The sequence below is a fragment of the Passer domesticus genome, chromosome Z (genome assembly GCF_036417665.1).
Source record: "Passer domesticus isolate bPasDom1 chromosome Z, bPasDom1.hap1, whole genome shotgun sequence".
Lineage (NCBI taxonomy): Eukaryota > Metazoa > Chordata > Aves > Passeriformes > Passeridae > Passer > Passer domesticus.
In genome coordinates, this window is record NC_087512.1 from 70,879,748 (window position 1) to 70,905,802 (window position 26,055).

The 26,055-nt window shown below is 37.7% G+C and overlaps 1 long non-coding RNA gene across 1 annotated transcript; it reads left to right on the forward strand.

Moving 5' to 3' along the window:
- On the forward strand, window positions 1-26,055 carry LOC135289533 (uncharacterized). The gene is made up of 7 exons (XR_010352280.1): window positions 1-122; window positions 676-828; window positions 2,694-2,759; window positions 4,656-5,024; window positions 19,655-21,994; window positions 22,844-23,440; window positions 24,261-26,055. It is a non-coding gene; the product is annotated as an uncharacterized LOC135289533 (long non-coding RNA).

The following is a 26,055-nucleotide window of genomic DNA, read 5'->3' on the forward strand; positions in this document are numbered from 1 at the left end:
CCGGCAACCTCTACTGCTTTACCTGTAGCTATAGATGTTTCTTCATGGCAACCACCTGTGCTTCCAAACCACATCACCAAGATCATTGCAGAAGAAACCTGTAATTTTAGGCTGAGGCATTAGTGAGTGGAAACAGGTTTTATCAATTCCTTTATATTGTTCATTTTTTTTCAAGAAGGAAAAAGGAAATGTCTACATTTTCCACAGCAACTTGATGCAGACATAACTCAGTAGGACTCTTTGACTTTTGATATAAATTAGGTCATAGTAAACAATTGGATTAAATAGTCCCAGGTTAAAAAAAAAAAGGAAAAAATAAAATGTGAACTAAAGAGTTCAGCTATGAAACAGAACTTCATGTTGTTGAATGGCACAGCCTTTTGTGCAGGCATCTCTGTTTCAGAGGGAGATTTGTTACACTATCATCATTACACACTAGATGCTGTTGCCCACTTTAAAATTAATGCAAGAATTTCAACGTTCCAAAGTATGATTAATTACCACCAATTTATTTTATTTTATTCCAAATTTTATATTACTTTATGTGAGGCATGCTATTTACTGCCAGATTTACACGGCTAGGTTAGAGTGATCATCCTTGGGAATATTAATAATCCTTGTTTTAACATGTCAGAATTGTCAGAAGTTAATTGCACTATTACTGTCTTTTTGCAGAGACCTATTGATTGCTGCAGAACAGTGATGGAAGACAGTGGACAGTCAGAAAACAGCCTCGTGCAGGAAACAGCCAGGACCACAATGAAGATTGTGGCCAAAGAACAAGTTGCTGTCACAGAATAGCCCTACCATATCCCACAGGTCAAACAGGTGAATAATGATCTCATCTTCTATACAGCACTGAGCAGATGTGTTGAAACAGTATGCAGCATATTATCTGTGTTGTAACTACAGCTGCCAGAGATAGTTTCTTATAAGAATGGCTTGTTGTCTCCAATTAGAGAGCATCATGATCAGTTCCAGTGCCATCATAACTGAAGCTCAAAAGAACAATAAATTTTATCAATGATTGGCTGCATCTCTACAAAATAGCTGAGAGCCATAGAGCTGGCATTTTTCCTCTGCTCATTCTTCTGCTCTTTATTAATGCTTTTCTCCTTTTAGCACATTTTCCATTTGTTTTGCAGGTTCCCCAAACATCTCAGATATTTGGTCAGCTAGGGCAATATGGGCAGAGTATGAATCTTGTGAAGTTCATGTCAGGGCCCTTAGGACATTGCAATCCAGCCTTCTCCCCAGTTCTTGTCTGCCTACACTGATATCCATCTCTGGCATGGTGCAGCTATTAGCCTGGTGTTGTGGTGTTGGGGTGCCTAGAGCTCCCCATCACTTGGGGGCTGTGCATCAGCTCAGCCCCACTGGTTTGTCCTTGTGCCCAGACTCCCAGCTCCTCGGCCAAGCAGCCAGCTCTTGGCACTTGCCACTATTTGGTGGAGGTGCAAACTGGTTCAGCTTCCAGTTACCTTAGCTTTTTGCTGCATGCCTTGAGTCTGGTTGCATGCTTCTCTGCTTCCAGGTCCCGAAATATTACATTGCCAGTACCACTTAACAGTGATCTAGCAGGAGAATCTAGAAAGTTGTCAGAAGACCAGCTTTGTGTCAGCCCTGCCATGCTTTCAGGTTAACTAAAAAGGACAGGGGAGTAAATGTCTGGCAATGCTAAGCTTTCCTGCACAGTTTTTCTTCCTGTTTTTCTATGGTCTTTCTTACATTAACTTAAATTTGTCCATGCTATTGCTTATTCACTTCTGAATGTACTTTTGCTCCATCCTCTCAGGCAGTTTGTTTTCCTTTTATTTATATTGAAGTACAGAGATGTATCAGAAGTTCAGCTTAATTGCTCTGCAACTGCCAAATTCTCTGTGTGCATAAAAGGAGGGAGAGGAATTTGTTATATGGGCAGATAGTAACAGGACAAGGGGCAATGGTTTTAACTGAGAGAAGGCTGTTTAATTTAGATATTAGGAAGAAATTCTTTACTCAGAGGATGGTGAGGCACTGTAACAGGTTGCCCAAAGAATCTGTGGATACAGCATCCCTGAAAGTGGTTAAGGCCAGGTTAGATGGGGCCCTGAACAACCTGATCTAGTGAATGCCATCCCTGCCCATATCAGGGGCATTGGAAGTAGATGATCTTCAAGCCATTCTATGAAACTGAAGATGCAGAGTGAAGTTGAGAATAAGCAGAGTAAAAATTAACCAAACTGGTTATATTTTATTTTTCGTAATAGAATCCAAAGTGATGTCTTTCGAGATTAAACTTTGCTAATATCTGTGGACATTTGCTTTGCACAAGCTGTTTTTTGTAGAGGACTAAAAAAATCGAATTTCCAGTCTTTTTTCTAAAGACAAATTTATTTATTATCCAAATCAGATCTCTGATTAATAGAATTTCTCAAGAAGTATGCTATTTTCATACATCTATACACACTGGAAATATTGTAGAGCTGAAGAAATTACCTTTTTTTCAGGAGAAGAGAGACAAATCAGGATAGGGAAGTAATTTTTCAGCCATTTGTCTTCTCAAAACACACTAACAGCATTCGTGCCTTGAGTTGAACCCCACAGCTTCATACCTTCTAGAGGTGAAAATAAGAAAGCATGGACAAAATTTGCCCAATGTGTTCTGTCTGATTCTGACTCTATACATTACTGTGTGTATAAACTGCATTTAGGTTTCCTCTGAAGACCTGTTGAAGTGGAAACTCCTTTGGCAGCCTTGCAGCTTTTATGGCTCCAGGGTAAGTCTCCAGTGGAAAATGTGGCATATAGAACAGAATCAGAAAACTTTATAATGGTAACAGGACATTTGAACAGCAGTATAACTTTTGAGCTGAATCTCATAATTTTTTTTTTTGTGAAACAACTGCTTCTGTGAATTTTCAGTGAATGGCATGTAAGTGAGCATTTGCATGTACAAAGTTTTATCAGACATAGTGAAATAGACTTAAAGACTTTCTGATGGGGTCTATCAGATTTACTAGTGAATTATTTTATTTCTACTGACTTTGTGAACTATCTTATAGAACAACATTTTTATTGATACAGAGTTTGTGAGTGGCTTAATACATGGGAATAAAAATGAAAAACATTCTAAAGGTCTTTCAGGTATTTCTTTAAAAGTCAAAGGCAGTGTTTTCCTGAGACATGAGTTAGAGTGGAGGCAATTCTAGATAAGCCACTCCTTCTGAATTAAAACATCTTATAGGAATTTTAGGAATATTTGTTTCATTTTAGTATGTCTTAGAGATCTCAAAAAATGCCTTATTTTTCTCATTTTCCTCTTTTGGACACTTGACTCCAGATTCCCTGTCATGTTAGTGAGAAAAACTCAAGGGTTTAACGACAGCTGTTGCTGTGACCTAAGAAGGGCTTTGTGCAAGATGGAAGTACTGACAGTGCTGTCACCCTTCCTTGGGCATGGATATAACAGCCAGTGGTACCCTGTGCACCATTAGAAGTACCAACACTACAGAAGAGCACCCAACAACTTTTGGTGTTCTATACTGAGTGTGGAAGGTACATTAGTAAGACAATTATTTTCCCTTTCACTTTGTCCGTCTGGACTGGGCTTTTGCCTGGCTTTGGGGTCCACAAAACAAAAACGAACAAAAAAACCTCATCATGCAGAGAATCCTAAACCCTTCCATCTTTTTATAGCATTTCATGACTTCTTGCTGTTTGTATTTATTTTAAGTTTAAGCTTAGAATAGGATGCTTGAAAGGCATTTTTTTGAATTGTGGAATTTCACATAATTTTTGGTAATCATTCTCTTCTCTTGAAGTACCTTGTGTGATGTTTGCACAGCACAAAATAAAAATGTCTTCTCTATCCTCATACTTCCTGCTACTGGATGAAAACAGATATGATTGCTTGGCTATCTTCATATGCAGCTTTTATTTCTATCTCCAGTTCTTAAGTCTTTTCATGGTCCCTGGTTCCAGTATAGCCTCTGCATGACTAATTGATCCATCTTCATCAGGTTACCATCTTATTAAATGATTGTCACAATGTATAAATATGATGTTTACTGGACAATAGCATTTTAAGAGGTATTGTGCACTTTCAATTTGTAATAGTGGCTTTTTGTTATGAACTGTATCAATCTTTAATCTATTTGGCTGCTTTTTTTAAGGAAAACAAAAACCAGATCTGTGAGTTTTACCTCCAGTACTGTTTTGATCTCCTTGCTTCAGTCTCTGGTTATTATTGGTGCGTGGCTAGTGAATTCTGGAAAATTGGTTGACTGGGATATTGTTGAGGTCTTTCAAATACACTCTGTATGCCTCTGACTGTACTGGTTTGCACATTTCCAGACCTTTTTAGAGGTATTTTGAGTTTTGGCTAAGGTCTTCAGGGTTATGGACTAATTTCTTTGGCCTTTGATGGTGCTGAAGTCATGAGCAGAGCCAGTGAGGGGCTGTCTGACAGTTTTGTTTCCAGAAACTTCTTACTAGCAATTCTGTTTCCCAGCAAGAAGTTTCCAGGTTCGTGGTTTCCATACATTTGAGCAAAATAGTGATTTTTTTGCAGGGCCTATGTCTGTCTGAGTGCTTCAGCTGTGCAGTGATACCTAAAGTGCCTCTTCTTGCCAAAGGAGTATGTATTTAATACTGGGGTTTTTTTTTCTCCCCAGCCTATCCATACCTCCCCAGGAGTGGTTGGACTGTGCAGCTGTGACTCGTGCTGTGACATGCTGTGACTCTTGGGGTGTCCTGTGCAGGGTCAGAAGCTGGACTTGATGATCCTGGTGTGTCCCTTCTGGCTCAGGATATTGTATGACTCGATGACTCCAAACCCACACCTCACAGCACAGGAAATGAGAATAGTGATCTGATTTCTTGGCCAAGCCTTGACAGACTGCCTTCAGAAGGAGAAGATGGGAAACTGATTTTTAACAGTGACTCAGTGTCATCATCTTCAGCCCAGCCCCGACTCAAACTATCAAACAACCTGTACTGAATAAGGAAGAAATCTGCACCCCAGGTTTCCTGCATGCAAGCAAGTAAGTTCATGTCTCCTCTATGGCCTTGTGTGGATGATAAAGCTATGGTTTGCCTCTTCCCCAGGACTGCAACACCACTTACATTGCAGCTTTAAGGAGTTTTTAATTATTTTGAAAATGGTCTTTCTAGTTCTGATAACTCTTAAAAATGTAGCCAAGCAAGAGTATCATCTATTAAAACAAAAGTCAGTCAGCCAGCCTTTGCTGCTCAGCTTTTGCTACCAATCTGTTACGCCTGTCACAACAAGTTGACAGATTGTCACAATAAATGGCACAAGTTTAGGATGTTGTTTTGTTTAGCCTTTGTATGAAGTGCTTTGAAACACATTTTAGTAGAGGAGTATAATTAAAGCATAGCAAATGAATTCTGAAAGAGGGGAATAAGTTACACAGTAGTTAAAAATTGTTAGAATAATATTTTCTATTATTTTTTTGTTTACCTTGGGGGGACTGCAAATTACTGCAAGTGGTTGTGAATATTAAGGAAATAAATATTGATAAGGAACTTATTGCCTGAAAGCAAACTAGGAATGTGAATATTTCATTTACTTACTCAAATTACTTAGTTGGTAATTACTACTCCTAAGCAAGAGAATGCAGCCTGCCAAATATTCACCCCATAAGAGGAAGAAAACCTGATGTCTCTTCCAAGAAATGAAAATGTCCAGCCATTGGTATATTTTTATTAGGTATTTGTGTTCTGTCTGATTTTCCACAGAAATGTGATATTTTTCTTTTCCTTCTTTTTTTACATCCTGAAGAAGTCTCTGGGCAGAGATGTAATTTTGGTACCAGCTCTCACTCCTCACTCCTCACTCCTCCTCTGTCATCATCCTCAGTGATGACACTGATGCATTAATGGCCCGTTAAAAGTTCTACTACCATGTCTCCAACCATGTGTGTAGTCCAACTGACTCTACTGCCATCCCTTGCTAATTTTGACTCCTTTGGCATTGTTAAAACCAATCCTTTTTGAAACCATTCTGTTCTAAAACCACCTTCTTATATGTCCTGAACAAGTTTATTTGAGATTGCTCAAAAAATCACCTTCAAGTGTATGAGCAAAAGTCTGATTGAATATTAAACTACAAAGCACAACAAATTCATTGTCAAGATTCACTCTACTTACAAAGGACACCTGAGGCACAACAAGGGGGGAAGCAAGCAATAACAAAACCAAACAAGATCCAGGCTATTAAAACAGAAATTAATTGAAAATACCTAAGTCTATGTGTGTGTCTGTGTGTAAAGACAATGTAAACAAGAAAGAAAAAGAATGCATCCTAAAGCTTTACAACACTTAACAGTACTTTAACCTAACTTATGCCTTTATTTATAGCTTAACTTTAACAATCTAACAGAGAAGTAGCACTTAACAGCATTTATGCTAAATTATAACTATAACTTAACCTAACTTCTAGACATATGCGCAAAGAGTATGTGTGCAGACATGGTGCAAGATAAGGTACCTGTGGAAAAATTCCCCTCAGAGGTCAGTGAATATACTCACTTCAGATGCTTTTGCATCTCCAGATGGGTCCCACTCTGGACCGCTGTTTATAGGGTCTCACGAGAGTGAACTTCAGTCATTACAGTGTTTCATCCTGGCCATGGTTTGGGTTGGCAGCTTGTTTGAAAGTGTGAGAACAGGAATGTTATGCCATTCAGGCCAGATAAATATTCTCCAAGGCTGGTCATGGGAAAAACAGAAGCTTGTGAGGAGTTTCTGAGAGGAGACAGTGGCCATCACTGTCAGCACCATGGGCTGTTGTCGTTCAGACCCATGACGTTGTTCAGCCTTGATCCCTCCTCATCTTGAATCCTAGCTACCTCTTGTTCTAGTCAAATGCTTTCAGAGGGACTATACCTTATGTACACAGAGGACTTCCCATCCATGTCCTTGTGTTTCTTTGTCCTGACTTGCTGCGCATGCACATTTTTCTTTCTCACAGGAGGTGAATGTCATCTAATTTCCCATCCTTCTGACTGTATCATTAGAATTTTGGCTAATCTCATTAGTTCCCATTTAATTATATTAATTTGACTTCTTCATGACTGTGTTGTTTCTTCTTCCCACTGTACTTCTAATCACCCCCTGCTCTGTCTGGTACTCTACTAGCACTCTGTGTTGTCAGTTTCAGCACCTCTCTTTCCCTCTCTCCTTTTGTTCTTACTACGTTTTCTAGGTTAGTACCTAAGTTCCTGGGGTAATAGAGCTTTTATTGCATTTCACTGAAAATTTTATTTTCAAAGATGTGGGCAAGATTTCCAGGTCAGAGGGTGGCTAAAATACAGATTATCAGAATATCACGAGGTTCTGGTGGACCCAAAAGGTTCTCCAAATGCTCATCCCTGCAGGCTGAACAAAGAAAAGACCTGCCAGTATTCTGCAACTGGTATAAGTGTTCTGGAGAAGTGTTCCTGGGGTGCACGGTCACCTAACTCCTCTCCTGAAGTGCTTGCCTTTCACATATGCCAGCCAGACAGCAATGCAGTGTGGGTGTGGAAAGCTTTTACCTTTAGGGCTTGGCATATTGAAGAAGTTACTAGAAACTATGAAATAACAGTATTTCTTCTTGTTATTATAGTTTATGCTAGACTTCTGTACATTATTACATCCCAGAACATTGCCAAAGCAAGCAAAAAATTTTTGTGTTTTTCAAAATTAAAGAAGAAAGATCATTGATTGTTTTGTGTAAGGAAGGGACAGGAATTGGATACCCCATATAATATAGCTATCTTTTAAAATGAATGCAATTAAGAAAAATTGTCATAAGTGGATTAATATTATCATTGTTCTTGTATACATACACAGAGACAAATTTTCTAGCCAAATAATCATATCACAAACAAAGATTTATAATTCTCTTGGTTATTTTGTGTTTTTGCAAAGAACAAACACAAGGACTGGACAAGGCAACCTGTATACACACAACACTGTTAAAACGCCTACTCATCCTGAGAGGTCACTGCTGTGGATGAGCCTTGCAGAGGCTGGACATTGATTAAAATTTGTGAAAATATCTCCTCATTGAACCAGTTCAGCCTGCATAGGTTAGTGTAAAGATCACCCTGTTCAGCACTGCTGTAAGATTCAAAACTCAGGACAAAGGCTTCCAGGGACCTTCTTTGTCTTGGTTGAACACTGGCCATCTCTCTGTACTGAGTCAACCAGCTGCAGCATGACCTCTCAGTCAATTTGTTCATGACCTTACAGGCCATGTTGGGGTGCTTGCCAAGAGAGATGGTGCTTTTTGCAGAGGTCTTGTCCTCTTCACAGACAAGAGTCAAGGCCAGCAGAAAAGACATATTGTCCCCACCCTTTTGGTGATGTGGAATTGAAGGATGAAATTGAAGGATGAACTGAACCATGATAGTTAGCCAAAGTCAGAGAGTACTGAGACACATCAATCTGAGTCAGATTCCAGGATCTGACCCAGAAGTTTCCTTACAGTTTATCTCAAAGAGAAACTGCTTTAAATGAAGGGCAGCAGAAACACTGAGATTCAGTTTAATAAAATTAATACACATGGTTAAACTATTTCCCCTAGCAATAGTGCAGTCAGTTTCATAGAAGAGCAAGAGAAAAAACACAGTTCATGAATAAAGCAGTCCAAGGAAACAGATGAAAAAGTAAGTATATTAATTTAAATACTCATGTGAGTTTAACTAAGTTCCTAGGAAATAATGAACTAGAGCAATGGCATTCCGTCTTCAGTGGTGATGGATTTCTAAAGAAATTAATTTTAATGTATTTGGTTGAAAAACATTTGACTCATTTAATTGAATATTTAGTAGAAAGGGAGTAGCTCTTCAGACCTGTTGCTTAGATTTCTGAAATCAGTGGATATGGTGCTGTATAATTATTTTGGTATTAGCTCAGCTTCACACTGGGGCAAGCAATGTGATCTGCAAGCTGACAAAGACCAGAGGGTGCACTAGACCTCAACAGGCCAGCTGTTTACCTCACATCAGTAGAACAAAATCTTTTTACAAAATTGAAAATCTAACTAGCTCCCTGTGTGAGTAGTTACAGGCTTTGGATACCCATGAGGACTGGTTTTGACACCTGAGGTTTATACAGTTCCCATAGTGTTTGTCAGACAGGCTTGTAGAACTGATCCATAGTGCATCCTCTGTCATGTTTTTTATCCACATTCTATTGATACCATCCTCACAGTTCTATTTATTAGATTTTCCAATGATACAGCCTTAGATATACAGCAAGGTTTCCCTTCCAAGGCAAGACATTTATAGAAAGACACAGATGTTCACAGAGCTCTGTGGCCCTGCATTGTGTCAAGTAGTGTTCAGAGCTCAGGAGAGCTTCTGTTGCTTCACATTTACTAAATAGCTTCCATGAAGTCTCCTGTTTCCTTCTTCCCTACTAGGTTTCTCACATTTAAGTAGTCTTTCCACTACCACATATATTCTTCCTACAATGAGCACTACCAAATATGTAGCTAAAACAAGACAGAATAGGAATCTAGATTAGGAATAGGAATTTAGAATAACATTTTTTGCATTAAATGAAATTTAATCTCAGAATACATATTTTCCTTCTGTGATTTGTTTTGTTTTGTTTTGTTTTCCTAATCTCTGTTATTTTTATCCAGGGTTGTTCATTTACAGAGCTACCACATTTCCGTGACTGGTACCTCTGAGATCATCTAACTGAGCCATCAAAGCAGGGTCTCTTAGAGTAGGTTGCCCAGGACCATAACCAGTTAGGATTTGCATATCTTTAGGAACAAAGTCTCCAGAACCTCTCTGAGCAACCTGCTCAACTGTTTGACCACGCTTACAGCAAAAGTGTGGGATTTTTAAAATGTTTAAATCGTATTCGTTGTGATTATATTTGTGCTATTTCTGTTTATCTGCTCTCTGAGCATCCTTAAGAAAAATCTTCCTCTGTTGTCTTTACTCCCATCTGGTTTATATATACACGTGTAATCGTCCCCTCACACTCGCCCTCCCTCAAGTTGTCCAGAACAATTGCAACTCTCTGAGTAGCTCCTGACAGATAAGGTAGCTCAGCTATTGCACAAGAATATATATAATTCTGAATTTATATTAACCCAAAGCATAGTAATTTAATTTTTTCTTGTTGTGAATGGTGTGAAGGGACACCAGAATAAGCCAAAGTCAGGTGAAAGAGTGGTGGGATAACCTATGCGAACATCAATTCAGATTATTTTCAGGCTTCTTCATATGTTTAAATAAAAACTGCTGCCATTTCTCAAATTTGAATTGGTCTCAGTTTTCTTGGAAAACGGTTTTCCATATTTTGTTGCCTTGCATCTATTTTTGTCTACCAAAACCCAATTTGTATGATTTTAATCCTTTAATCATAGCTTCATTGTGACACTCTCAGATACCTACTGATGGGGGCTTCATTTCTTTGTTCCTCATGTACTTCTTGCATAACTTTGATAATTGAAAGAAAAATGCCATCACTGAGAATCATTTTTGCTTCATTTTATGAAGATGAAAATTAACAGACAATCTTTTAAGGAGATAAAATTAATAATTTTTCTCAATTTCTCTATGCATTGTTATGAAAAAAGACTCAAGGAGATATACACGCTCCGGTCTGCAGCTGCTGTGTAAATTTGTTCAAAATTTTTTGTTTATTCTGGTGATTCCAGAGCTTACTTTTTTGACTGTAAAGATACAAGCAGCCCCTGTTAGATTAAGATTGCCTCTCCATACCTAAGAGCTTGTACCTTTAATGTTTCATATATAAATGAAACTTAAATATCTAAAATACAGGCACTCTTATTCCTAAATATTCTCCATTCTGTTTGTAAGAAGGAAGAGCTGATCTCAAGAAAAACTGCTTTTTAATCTTCTCTGGACTGGACTGTGTGTCATAGTATTTTTGGCTGGGCAAGCTGATTATCAGCTTTCCAGTGCAATGGAGTATTTTATGAATTGAGTGCAAAAGGTCCTTAAGCAGCAAAGTCTGCAGTTCTGCCTCTCAGCAAGGAGGAATACTGTTTCCTCAAAGAGAATCTGCTGTGTTGGTTTGTAGGGAGTGGGAGGCAGTTGTGTTTAGCACACTTCAGCACTGATCTCCCAGAGCTTCAAGAAAATAATTTCAAAGGACATTTCATGTCCTCAGATGGCCAGTGGAAAAATAAAGAAACCCAGTAGTAACATAAATGTTCTTCTGCTGGTGTCATGAGGCAGACAGAGAAAAGGAGAGAAAGGAAAATTTGGCAGTTTGAACAGTACAAGTTTATAAAGGCGAGACCAAAAAAAATGCCATTACCAGCACTCTCATGTTTTTCAGTTAAACCCTGCATTGCTCTTGAAAGCTTAGACCACAGCTAATGACCCAAAGAAGAAGCTTAATTGTTTATGAAATCTTTCATTTCTGCTGTTGGATGCTTCAAATTTAACTTCGTAACCCATATTACCTTGACAGATAGAGGATCTCTCTGTTTATTTTAAAGGGAGATACCATGTACCAAATGCCCGTTATATGAGCAGTGGAGCAGAGCAAGACTTCTGGAGGAAATTAACAAATCTAGTTACTTCCTTTCATAACTGGCAGTAGTAAACTTATTAAAAGTGAATTATTAGCATATTTATTGAAAGCCAGGCATTTTTGAAGTGTGTCAGACTGCACATTAAGAAATCTGGAAAGATTGAAAATGTTCACTAGAGAGTCTCAAAATTTTAGGAACAGTCAGCAAACCTTTTCAGTGAAATCTGTCCTCAGTTCGGAGATGGTAAGAGGAATTCCTTAATCAGAATAATCAATGACTTAGATGCATAGAGACTCTTATGCATTACTCCAGCTGCACAGGGGTCTATAAGACAACCAGGTCCTAATCACTCCCTAACAACTCTGACTGACAGTCTCTTGTTAATATTGGTTTCCTCTCTAAATTCTCCTTGAAATTCATATGTGAGTTTGGAAAAATTGATGAATTGTTTCTGCAAAATGCAAAGAATTTTGACAAACTTCCCTAAAGTATGAAGACTAGTGAGATGCTACAATTTAGGGGTAAAAGTGTATGTTAGTAATTGTGGGTTTATTTTTTATACAATATACTACCTTTTTTTCTGTACTATTATTTTGAACATGTTTTGCTGGCAAGCAATGACAAAGGACCATTACTAGCAGGAGTTTTATGCTTCTTTACATTTCCTTACTTGACAATCAACATTAATATTACCTTTTGTGTGATCCACTTGGATGGACAAGAGTTTTTTATTTGTCCAACAGAACATTTTTGAAACACTGTGTAATGGATGTACACAATGTGTCCTTCCACCCCCAGATAATGAGTGTGCTAAATCTGTGCATGTAGACCTTAGGAAATATCACTGGTTTGGGTGTAGAAAGGAACTAATGAAGCTGGCATCTTCCCTCCATGTTCTTTCACTAGCTGAAGTGCTTTCCTGCAAGTCTTTGCTTTGGTAGCTGCTGTCTCCAGTAGGATTTTCAGATGGCTGCTTTGGGTAAGTCGGGCTTGGCTGATTAACTTAGTTGATTAAGCATGTTGCTAATAATGCCAAGGATATGGATTTTATCCCTATATGGGCCATTCACCTAGGAGCTGGACTCAGTGATCCTTGTGAGCCCTTTCCAACTCAGTATATTATGTGATTCTGTCACTCACAAGCAATATAATTGTTGTGTCCGCTGTGCTTATATCCCTAAACTCTCATTTGTGTTTGTCCATGGGTGAAATTTCTTTGCCTGCTCACTCCTCTTCAGCTAAGTCAAGCAGTGCAGGCGTTCCGAAATGTAGAAGGAAACAACTGATTGGAGATGCCAGCAACACCACACTGTCATTGTCCCAGCTTTGGCATGCAGACACCATTGTCTCAGCCAGAAAGCTGTATTTAATGGAAAATAAAACATCTCCAGGGCCATTGTTCCCAGTTGTGGTTCCTGTCATGTTATTTTAGTTACTTGAATTTGTTTTGCGATTAACCAGGTAATTTTATATTCCAGTTTATTCTGTTTTAAAAATGTCTGCTCTTATATTTCTTTCTTTACTAAATGTGTGAACAAACTGCTGTGATACCAATATCTGTATAAAAACAGCAATGAGATATAGATACCCATCATTTTTTTCCATCCACATAAGTTTTTCAAAGTTTAAGCAGTTTAACAGAAAGTGGTCTATTGTGAAAAGGTTTCAGTGAAAGGACCTTACACCCCTTTTTTTTTACTAAACAAGTACTATTTTTATTTTCCAAATTTATTGTTATTACAAAGGACAATAACTTCTAATTCTTAGGTGTCAGCCTTGGGTATGATTTGGTACCTTAGATTCATATAATGTTGTTTCAATGTATGCATGCACATGCCTTTGCACCTCTGTATATGTATCACGTGTGGGGAACACTTTGCTCTGCTCGTTTCAGTGAAAGGAAGGCAAGTAAAAAAGTACAGCCTTTCAGCTAACAATAAATTTGTGGAGTTCCATGGATTTCAGTTGAGGAGTTGGTGTACTCATAATCTCTAGATCAACCTGCCTGGTATGAGCCTGCTCTGTACAAATGAGAATAAAACTATATAATCCTCAGAAGCTAGAGGTATATGATAGGCTTGCAACAGCTAAAAGCCTGTGATCAGATGGATGTGAACTTCATCTTAGTGTACAATGATTTGGTGTGTGACATGTGCAGCATCAGTCCTCTGAGAGTGTCATGGGGAAAAGATCACCTCTGCTATGCGACTGGATGCCAAAACCTTTTTGTAGTTATAATCAAGCAGCAATTATTTTGTTGGAGGGTAAACAAGATAAATGTTTGTGAATTAACAACTGCAACATCATTTCTTATTTCACCACTGGAGATGTGCAGCAGGGCCTAAAATGCATCTGCCACTCACTTTTAAAGTAGTTTTAGTTGAGGCTGAACCAGAAGAGTTTGTTCTGGGTTCACCAGAGCTAATGTTGCTACTCTTATCTCTAAAGAGCTCAGACCCTTGTGTTCTGACAGAAGCTTCCACCCTGCTGCTTTCCAGATTGCCTCCACCTCTCTCAAACCTTAGGGCCAATACTTCTATGGACTCCAGGAATTCACAAAACAAATTTAAAGTTTAACTTTTTCAATCTATGCCCCACCAAGAAGCATTTTCTGTGACCATTTGGCCCTCAGTGCTGATGAACTGTTGTTGTGCCATTTCCCTCATCTGCAGTGCTTGTGACCTCAGTGAGGACCACAGGATTAACTGCAAGTCTGTGTGAAAGGACTGAGCCTGGCTGACAGCAGGTTAAAGCATCGGTCTTTGCAAATGCTTAAAGCTGACCTCTTTACTTGGCTACTTGGGCCTGCAGCACCTGTTGATCTATCATCTATTTCAGCCCGCTGAAATTCTCTGTGGTGTGTTTCTTTATGCTTTATATTTGTTGAGGATCAGCTTGAACCATTTTGCTTTGACTGCACAGACAAATACTTTGGTATGAGTCATCTGTTACTTTTACACATTTTATTAGTACTGCTATATTAGTATGAAACCCTTTATCTGTTGCCAGTAGATCTCTCCTTCTGTCTTCTGCTTCTTTTGCTTTATTTTGCTTTGAACTTGCTGTAGTTTTCACCTTCTGCTTTATATTCTTTACCAGCAACTTCCTTTTTGTTACAGGTAATGACACATTCATAATAACCCCTCCCACCATGTATGTTTTTCCCTATTTTTTTTGTTCAGTTAGATTTTTTAACTGTTTTGGCTTCTGAGATTGTAGCATTTATAGAAGGGAGTGGGAGCTGGAGCAGGTGCTGTAAGCCTGCTGTAAGTTTCTATTACAGTGCAGGTAAAACTAGGTGAAGTGATGGTCTTTCCTTGCCTGAACACATGTCAAAAAGGCATGGCGTGGGAGAGGAATTCAGAAACAAGATGCTGTATATCATCTGGCATATTTCTACTAACTTCTCTGGAGCTAAAAAAATTGCCTGGAACTAAAAAAAATTGCCTGAGATGATTATGGGCCCTAGTTGCTTAATTTCATTTTGTGAAGTGCATTTTTAAGTATTTGATGCCAACACAGTGAAGCATGTTCTTAAGGAATTATTATCCCTAAGATAAGTCTGAGGCAAACTGAGGAAAAAAGTGGGACTATTTTCCAGAGTAACAGAAGTAACAATACCTTGTTTTTTTCACTCAGTAATGGATCTTGTATGCTCAGTTAATATTCAGTAATTCATATTCTAATTACCGCATTTAATAATTTTAGAAATATATTATATTTTGTCTAATTAGAAAAGCATTTGACAAACAAGTATCTAGTTATTATCACTAGAATTCCTACTTTACCTGCTTGTAAAGTAGGTAAAGTATAAAGATTATAGCCTAGTAGGCTAAAATCCTTTTTGAGATTAAAAATTTAAAACTGCATAAGAAAAGCTGTTTGGATATGTGTTGGGAATCAGTTCTGACTTGGTCTAGATACATTTCTGTTGTTTCAGATCAGGATTTTCTGTGCAAAACATCTTATCTGCTGCCGAACACAGGAGCGCAGATGGCAGTGGTGGTGATCCAGCCAGCGCAGTAACATGTTTCCATAGCTGGTGTTGAGGAACATGTTCACTGAGGTAGCTCGGGTGCAGCTGCAGTGGGAGCTGCAGGCTGAGCTCAGGCTGGGGCAGCCCAGGCAAAGGGGCCGTGAAGAGCCGACCCTGGGCACTCAAGGGCCCGGGGACCTGTGGCCCAGCCAGGGGACCGGACACTGGGACACGGCAGGAGCCGACGATCCCAGACCTTCCCACGCTTAGACTGCTGAGGGGAAAGAGCCCAGGGCAGGTCCCTTCATTCTGGGTCCCTCCCCAGAGACGCCGGCCCAAGCTGTTAGTTTGTTATTGTGCTGTGATGAAATTATTTCAATGGTTGGGACGCTGAGACTGCTATGGGAAACCTGGGGTGCACCCAGTAAGGAAACCTGTTCCAACTGTGGGGGCTGTAACTGGGAAGAGCCTCAGTCCCAGCTCAGGTGGTGCAAGAGTGACTGCCAGAATGGCTCCCAGATGGCTGGGCAGGGAAGTTTGCTTAACACTGGACACTGTCAGTTGCACCAGAAGAGTGTAAAAACAAACTTTAAACTCCAGAGAAAATGTTCATTTTCATCAAACCTGATTTGATTGTGGAAAAAAGGGTGACAGTTTGCTTCCATTGTCATGTTTATAGTGATCCTGAGTGCTCCTGCAGCATAAAGAGATTTATGCCTTTGAGTGCTGCAAAGCTTCTGACCTCAGGAACATTTCTTGGCAATGAGTTTCACAAGGTAATTGTGCACTAAAAAAATGCATTTCCTTCTATTGGTATGAAATGTGTTGTCTGTCAGTTGTATAGGCTATCTCCTTTCCTTCTTTTTTGATATTACTGGTGAAGATGTTGGTGATTCAAATTCTTTTCTCTGTCTGATGCCTGCCCAGCTCACCAAATAGCCTTTTGGGGTCTTCTGGGGGTGGTGAACAAATGGGCATTATCAGCCTGTTGAATCTTATCTGTCTTTTATGTGCGTTGAGTCATTATAGAATTCATTTGCTCTAGAAGGACTTTATATGTTTTATGAAGAGTCTGCATGTGGAGCTAAAAGCAGCTATACAAGCTGACCCAAGAGATGGTGGTAATAAGCCCTCAGACAGGAAAAAATGCTGGAAGAAAATATTTATCTGAAACAATTTGTCACTACTGTATCTGTTGAAATAAAATGCAAAGGTACCTGAAATGGCATTTGGTAAACAAAAACTTCAAAATCTGAAGTAACTTAAGAGGTGTATTCCATTGAAAGAATATGCAGTACTTTACAACTAGTATTCAAGGAATTAGAGTGTCTTGGTAAGCAAATTCCTCTTGACATTTCTTGTTAAATCTGTGCCTTGTTAAATCCATGACAACCATACTATTGTTGCTGAACTTTGACTCTCTTCAATGTGATTCTGTAATTCTACACTTTTTAATTAGAGAAGCTAAAAGTAACAGCATGTGTGCCTTTGGTGTATTATAACTACAGCTAGCTACTAAATAACTGTGCTTTTAAGTTGTGTATATTTTGCTTGCAAAGTATCTCTGAATTTTTGAATTTATTTAGAAGAGGAAAGTAATATTTTATTAAGCTCTTTCACCCCTTCTATTTGTCACAGATATTTGGGACTACTTTTGATAGCAAAATTAACACTGCTGTTGATAAGTTTTGTGGTTTCTGCCTTTACCATTTGCAGAAAAGTGCCAAGATTAAATCTGAATAAGACCATCAGCATTAAACTTTCTGGCAAACTGGAAGGTTCCTTTAGGTACAAGTATTTTACTCATAATGGGTGTAGAGGAGTTGAGTGAACTCTTAGTGTTCAGAAGTCTAGAAATAGGTACTGTTTTGTGCTTTGTTCTGACTGTCATTAATTAAAAGTGTGATACAAATTGCATCACATGGGAAAAACTGGTAGAGATAACAAACATAGAAGTGATTAATTCAGTGTTGGTTCTGTATGGACAGATTTCTTTTACTGGCCATGTAGATTCTTAGTAGGTTCAAAAAATTTGCATTTCAGTCAGGGTTTATTGTCCTCCCTGCCTATTTTCACAGCTGCTGCTCAGCTGTGATGATGGGTAAAAATGAAGAGTATGTAAAAACTCTAAGGTCAAATGCTCTGAAATGTTTTTTATCACCTAATTGTCAAATAGTTTCATTCAGAATTCTTATATGAAACCTCTAATTGCTCAGAGTTCTGATGTCATATTTGGTCATTAAAAGTTATCACTGAAAATGTAACTAGTCCAGAATTATGTGCATTTCTCATGACAATTTTTATCACACAGCTACTCATACCATCTCCAATACAACATTACTAGAACAATGTCTAAACTACCTGATTAACAATTTGATACCTGGAATAAATCTGATACAATATCTACGTGGAACTCTGTTTAAAGTATCACCAGTAAAAGATTCCTGACTTCATATCACAGAGCCAACAAATGCAGAAAAAAAAAAGGAGTTTCTAATCTTTCATTGTATTTACTTTAAATTAGCTGATACAGTCTATATTGTGATCTCTGAAAGTCCTTTATAACCAGAACTTAGGAGGACATTTATACTGTAATAATTATTGCCAACTGAGGTATATATCCCTCATATACTCTAATCTCCATGCCAAACAAACTGAATTATGAGGATATACTGACATATTTATTATTAAAAATAGAATGTCCTGTAAGTAGTTATTGAATAAAGATTTCTGCATACTTCTTTTGTTATGATGATTCTACAGTTTTCTTAAATTGTCTTTAAAATATATTGTCTTGTTCTATATCCCTGTGAAGTAGTGAACAGTCAGTGTGTAGCATCATGAACAAATCTGTTTATAAAGATGAGCATTGCATACAGGTGCTCTATAAACTATTCAGCCAGGTAACATGTGTTTATAACTTGCTGTATTTAAAATAAATTGCTTTTAAAATCTTAAATTGTTAATGATTTTTTTTTAAATTACTTGTTTACTTGGAGAAAAATGTGCTGTTATAGCATTATTAGCTGAGAAATCCTTCACACTGGTTTTAGATACTTTCTGCAAACTGCCAGCATGACTTGATTTCGTTGGAGTTGGTCACATCATGCAGCTGTGACAGAGGATGATTTTTTTGAGTGTGTCTCATGCATGATGAGTTTGATTAGGAGGAGTGTTTTTCTTACTTACTTAAAATGTTCTACTTTTACAGTGAAAGTGTAAGATACTATTTTATTCTATTTTATTTGTAAATATTTGAAGTGTAGTATCTGCAATACACCACACAAAAGTATATTCACTGTCAAAATGACAAGACAACATCACAGAAATTGACTGCTGGAATTGACAGAGGTGACAATCAGGCTCTGAAACTATTTTGTTCTGATTGCATATTCATGATTCCTCTCTATAATATGTTACAGTTACTGTGTGAGTTGTTCTAAGCAGATGTTTTGACGTGACTAGTCTGACACCTTGTACTTTGAGATTTGCAAGTCTAATCTTTCACACAGTTCCTTTCACCTTTTTTTTTTTTTTTTCCAATGTCTAAATCTTGACTTGCAGGCTTAGTTCTGGGACACATCCAGGAACAGGTACATGCCAGAGTGCAGCAAACTGCTGCACCCATGTTGCTACACCAGTGATGGTGGATTACTGGTGCAGCAGTAAACTGCTCTGACACCATACAGCTGACCCACAAGAAGCTGTCAGAAACTGCTGAACACTCATTCAGCATTAGCTGAGAAATGTGTTTTCATGCACACCCATGAGCAAATAATTTGCCTGAATTTCTCTCTGTCCTTGTGTAGCTCTTTGTAAGATGACTCTCTTGTTTGCTGTTTATTTGACTCATTTGGCTTTTAGGAAGTCTCTTCCAACATGCTGTGCCATAACAATGACAGCTGCTGGTGAGTGAATGATAAAGCTGCAGACACTTGTCAAAATAAACTGCTCCGTTTGCCTCTTGGATAAGCAGAAGGCAATGTTCTCTCTTCTTTTATGATTTTCATTCAAGTTCAGAGAAAAATTTGGAGAGAACAATGCAAAGACATTATCTATTCCTATTTTTTCTTTCATTGTTTGTTTTTCAGAAAAAGTAAAAGAGTTTGGCAACTGTCCAAATAAATGATGATTTAAATTAATTTTTTTTCTTTTCCCAGGAAGCAACAAAAAACCCCTGAAGTTCTATATAACTGCATTCCTGAAGACTTTCCAGATTGTATTACTATGTAGTCAATGGTCCAGAAAGAAAATGAGTATAAGGAGAATTTATGAACCTTGTGCAAAAAGAGAGATGAGTGAATTGCACTTTTATTTCACATTAATTCCCTCTTTTTTGTCATCCTCCTGTTAACTGTACACAGAAAAGTTTGAACTTGATCTTAATGCCAAAGTAGAAAAGATGGGTTTTATAATTCAAAATATGTTGTGCAGTTAAGAACTACTAGTTCCTATCCATTTCCATTCATGAACAAAGGAAATATATACTATAGGCTGTAATTCAAGACTCAAAGGCATGGGAGGGATCCCAAATTTACTTTGCTTTGCTTTGTCCAGTTGCTGCCTTACATCTGACCTTCCTCACATCACAGTCTTTCCACCATATTCCTGGGTGCTACTGCCCATGTTTTCATTGCAGAAAATATAGAAATCTTACATTGGCCAATCTTTCTCTCTGTGCAGTTCACATCTAAAGGCCATCATGCACCACAGTCATATGGATTTGACTATTTTTTGAGTTAAATATGCTTTTGAGTGGAAAAAGAGAGGGGCATCTCTCTGCAAAGTGGACAAACTCTTGCAGCTCTGAGGCAACTCTTGCAAAGAGTTGCACAAAAAAAAAAAAAAGCTGAAAGCTAAGTTTTATGCCTGAGGGACAGTGACCAGGGTAACAGGGTAATTTTCTTCTGCTCTCTTTGTGCATCCAGTATAAACACATCTGTATTTGTTGGACTTTGAGGATGAGTAAGTTGCATAAGTGGAGGATCTGCTCTACCCAAGATTAAAGCAATAGGTCCTGGTATTTTGACAAAGCCAGTCAACAGCAAACCTAGACTTTTCAGACCAGGTTACCTGGACTTAAGGTATTTGAAGTGAGTCAACCAGACAGAGAACACTGTTGAGTCTGGTCCTTTAATGGGGAGTAATTCACATGGCAACACCTTGGACTGTTGTCAACATTTCTTCAGTACTGAATCAGCCTGGAGCAGCAGCTGCAAGAGTACTCAACTTATCAGAAAGCACATTTTGATGTCTACCTAAATGGGAGAATACATTTAAAAACTTAGGTGGAACTACAAAAATCTGGTCCCTTCACAATGCATCATTCAACCTTTCAAGTGTCTCCATGTCCCTCCCAACTCCTAGACCTACCTGCAGCTGAATAGAAAGAGTGAAATCACCTAAGATGGCAGAGCTGTTCAAGCCTTGCTGTTGTCTGAGAGGAAGCAGAAATTACTTCTCTGTCTGCCTGTCCCCTGCTACAGAGACCTGCCTCCTCTTTTGCAGTTCTGTGGGAGCTCGGTGAGCTCGGGGTGCTGCACTGGGATCTCTGTTCACACAAAGCAGAGTGGTGCTGTGCCATGGCCTGCTGGGATAACTCTGCCATCAAGTGAAGGAGCAGACAGCCTTTTATAGACCCACTGCTGACCTTGTTAAAACCATAAGGATGTTCTCTTCCCCCTAAATGCATGGTCCGGAAAATATTTGTGCTCATGCAAATTTTGGAAGAGATGTCAAAAGGAGGATATTTTTTGTAAGATGATGACATATTTTTGCAATTCTACTGCTTTTAAGATGCCATACATTGAAATGAAACCTTGTAAATTTTCTAATGATACTTGTAAAGTTTGTTAGTGTAATACCTTTATCAATTTTCAGGTTATGCTGGTGCTTTTTTGAAAACAACAACAAACATGATAAAATGCAGTTTGTTAAAAATTGAAGTGTTTCTTAGAAATTTTCTCCTAAAAAATAAATTAAAGTCTTAGAGCACATTTTCTGTTTTCTTATGTCAAGGCATTTCATAAATGTCAAAATAGCTTTTCTTTAATCTATAGCGTACATTAATGTGCTGTATGTGTATAGAAATTATGTTACTAGATGGTTAATGTAACACCCTTTGAGTTTTATAATGAAAGGAGAACAAAATCTTTTCATGATGTTGGCAAATACTTAGATATTATTGAAATTACTACTTTTAGGGTTTAATTTAATGGTAAATTTTTCATTTCAAGGTAAATATATGATTTTTGTGACTTTTGACTTGGATATGAATTAATATATTTCTACTAACTTCTAGGAATGTCTTCAGAACACAAATCGTGTTTAATGAGTTTTCTTCACCTTTTTGTAAAGTAACAACACACATTTTCCCACAAGATGGCAGAGGCGAGTTGTGCAATTTATGGGCAAATATGTATGGAGACACGTGAAAATCTGAAAATAGAAGATACAGGCTCAATAAACCAACAACAAAACAGAGTATCATGTATTATATTGTAAGTTCATATACCATGGCTTTCTGACAGCAAGCCAACACTGAATACGTTCTTATTACAGTTATCTAAAATCTTATTTTTCTTTAAAATTAAGTCTTTTTGGGTACAGATTTCATTCTCAAATACATATTTTTATATTCATATGGCTGAAAAGTATCATATATTGTATGCTGTTACTTATGTAGTTAGAAGCCACAAATTATTTAAAAAAAAAGAAAGAAAAAAAAGAGGAAAATGTATTTGAAAACACAATAAAAAAGTTTCACTGCATGTGTAGAGATAAATACATATTTTTTAAATTGTATTTTGTATTTGTACAAATTGTATTTTATTAATAATATTAATTAATATTTTATTATGGCAGATCTTGTTCTAAATCTCATTCAAATTGACATTAAAAGCCCCATAAGTAACGAAATACTGCATAGCAGGGTTGCCATAAATATACAATAAAGTCCTTGTTCAATAATGAGAGGAACCATCCATCATCAGTGGGCATACAGTGATCTTCCCTGTTCCTAACTGAGAAACAGAAACATGGTTTCACACTACCTTCATAAAAATCCTGCAATTCTTTTTATTCTGATCTAATTTGAGCTTGGCAAGAAAGTGAGTGGAGTAGGGAAGCCAAAACAGCAAATTCCAAGCCTTAAGTAAAAGCTGGTGTTTTTCCTCTGTTTTGTATGAAGCAGCTTGGACTGTGTGTCTGTCTCTCTCTGCATGTAAGTGTGTGTACACACCTCCCCCAGCCCCCCTGCCTAATTCCAGCTTTTCCAACCCTATTCCCCAAAAGGATGTTGGGAAAAAGCACCTATACGGCTAATTATGAACACTATTTTACCATGATAGTGCAAAGAATGACCATTTCCAAAGATGCTGGTGCAGAGTGAGTGGAGACGTGGTGGAAACCATCAGTGGTGCAAACACAGGAGACAAGGCCAGCTCGCAGCAGCTCAGGAGCTGTCCACATGAGTTCAGCCCTTCCTAAGTCACGGCTCTCTATGAGGGATGGTAGATTTACTCAAGGTAGTGTAAAACCTTCCTGTGAGATTTCCATGAGGAAATGGTTCATCCAAATGGATCCCAGCCGAGGTTAAGGATGGCCATTCAGAAAGCATGGCTTGGCCCCATCCAGCACATGCACTTGTTGATAAAGAGTCACTCCTGGATACCCGTGTCTTTCCAAAACAGGAGAGAGGCAGCTGAGGGTGTCTGCTCTACAATGTAGCAGGGAATTCTGGCTGAGACAGATTCCTGGTCTTTTCTGCTGACATTGTCGAGTCAGACCAAGTTCCTACTTTTTCAGATGGGCTCCCAGCAAGGTGATATCACCTCGCCCTTCACAGGCAAGGAGAGCTGCCACACAGCCTCAAAGCCAGCAGTGCAGCAGACAGCGGGGATGGACTGACGCTCTCAGCTGCTGTAGGGGGAACAAGAAGAAGCAAGGTAGGCTGCAAGGTCTTGCGCTGAATCTTTGTATAAACTTAACTTTCCCTTTCTGTCCCTCAATTGCTGTTACGCTATTGGGTCTTTGAGTGTACATTTACAGGAATGCATGTTTTGATGTCAAAAAGACTGTGCAAGTCATCTCTCTATTGTTGAACAGATACGGATGTTGCTTCCCCATGGCTTTGAAAAAGAAATTCCAGTGGGAAGGATGCTCCACAAGTCACCCAAAAATTTTCACCTTAGCTGTTTGAGAGCTTTTGTTAATCTTTAGCATAACTTTCTTAACAATTATAATTTGTGTTCATAATTTGGAATTTGGTTTGGATTTTTTTTCACTTTTAACCCAATTCTAATCTGCTTCGCAACTGCTATGTTGATTGAAGGCTTTGAAAGCTGATTTTTATTTCCTGTAGTTTCTTTATTTTGACTACAATAGATTTTTTGTTCTTCATTATATTTTATGGCTTTCCTGCTTTATGCAAATTTTTGTTATCTCCATTTACTAAGAGGTAGATTCCACCTCTGCTGAAATCACCAAGGGCTACACTAGTCTCATGAATGAAAGTTAAATAAAGTTATGAATGCTTTAAAGCTAATTGATGCATCATGTAAGTATTACACTGGCAAATGCAAATAAGGTGCAGGCTTTATTCTGGCATCTTGGTATCCTTTAGTTTTAACCTGGTAAACAAGGCTTATAAAAGTAACTGTCAGGTATTTTTATGTTTTCAAAACACTTTGTTGCAACATAGACTGAGATGATGTTGTTTGCTCAATGGAAAGCTTTATAGGTGTTTTTTTTTGGTTTTTTTTTTAGACTTATTGCAGTTTCAGGTTCCCACTGCTGTTTGGATGTCCCAAAGAATGGGAAGAGTCTGATTCCCAAAACACTACCATCATTTGTACAAATCAGTTTCACAGAAGTAAAATTCAACTTGGCTTCTGAAATCAGTTGTCTGCAAAAACAACCAGAGAAGCTGAAATTAAAAAGAATTTGCCTAAAATGAGTTTTGAGTTTGCTTCTGTTGTGGTATCATCTTTTTGATGTTGAATTAATCTTATCCAAATACAGGATTCCAAATGGAAGCCACTAATGCTTAACAATAAATAAGACATAATCTCACCTTTTCCAAGTGTTCTCGACCATGCTCTGAAGATTTTGAAAGTTTTACCTCTGTTGTGAGTTGGTTTAAACTTTTGACCGCATTGTCACAGAAGGAAAATATACTCATAAAAAAGTCACTATAAACTTTCATTTGGAAAACCTTTTTTAAAAAAATCTATATTCCTTACAAACCATTACCACTTTTAGAAAGTACAACCAAAGGATATAGGAATAGGAATGACTTTTGTGCTTTTTAATTTTTCTAACTGTGACAAGAAAGTGTAGGTCACATATGAAGTTTCAGGTTGTTTGCACAGTCTCACAAGCACGTGGTGGCTTGTAGTTGAGCACAACAGAACAAATGGAGTTGGCATTTTCTTTCAAATTCCTGGTGAGAAATCTGGATTACAAATTGAAGGGAATGGGCTTAAAATAGATGGTATAACAAATTGTTATTTTTTAAAAATCTTGCATGCACAAACAAGAGCAGATATTGCTTAGCTTTCCACATTTTTTACACATTGGAGAATAATATTATTGTGTGTATTATCTTGTATGTATTACTCTGTAAAATCCCAAAAAAGCAATATGCAAAAGTGTCAATAATTCATGTTTGTATATCACTTGGTTTTGGAAAGAGGAAGGCTGAATCTGGGATGTAAGTCAGATTCATATAAAGAAAATAAACAAATTAATTTAAGCCAGCTTTCTCTTTTGAAAATGAAATAAAATATATTATTTCTTATGCATTTTATTTATCTCAGCATCTCTTAGTTTGGGCCATTTACAAGTAACATTAAAGTATTTCATGATATTTGGCTCCAAAAAGACGTTGGAAAGTGAGTTTACTCTACATTTCATCAGAAACAAGGATTCTGGGATGATTGCATTTTCAACTATTCTGTTGATAATAGGTCAGAAAAAGATCTGATCCGTTCTTCTAGCTCTTTTCATCTACTAATTGGAAAAGAATAACAGTATTTTGTTTACATAATGCTACAAGTAGCTCTCTGAACACAAACAAGGAATGAAGATATCAGTACTTTGTCATTACTTTCTAAATTAGAAGTTTTACAAATAGTGCAAACTAAAGAAGGAGGAAAAAAGATTGAAGTTCATATTACAGTGGATTCAACAGTTCTGTCTGACTTTCGGTTTACAGCTGAAGTAAAATGTTTTCTCTATCCTTCAGGTACTTTCAGAATTTCAGCCTGGCTTATGTATGAATGTATGAGTTTTTCCAAGATCTATCTTTCTCTGATTGAGAGGCTTCACATTTTTGTTTATTGCTTACAGGTTGAAGAAATTCACTTCTATATTTGGAAACTTCATGAGGTTCTGTAAAAAGACGGAGCAAAAAGACACCGCTCCAGTAGAGCTTATTGCCCTCTCTGAGAAATGATGCATGGAACACTCTTTTAAAAGAAATTTAAATAAAATGTATAATTAAAATTCAGGTATAAATTCACCTTTTTCCTTGGTTATTTTGAGCAAAGTATGTCAATTT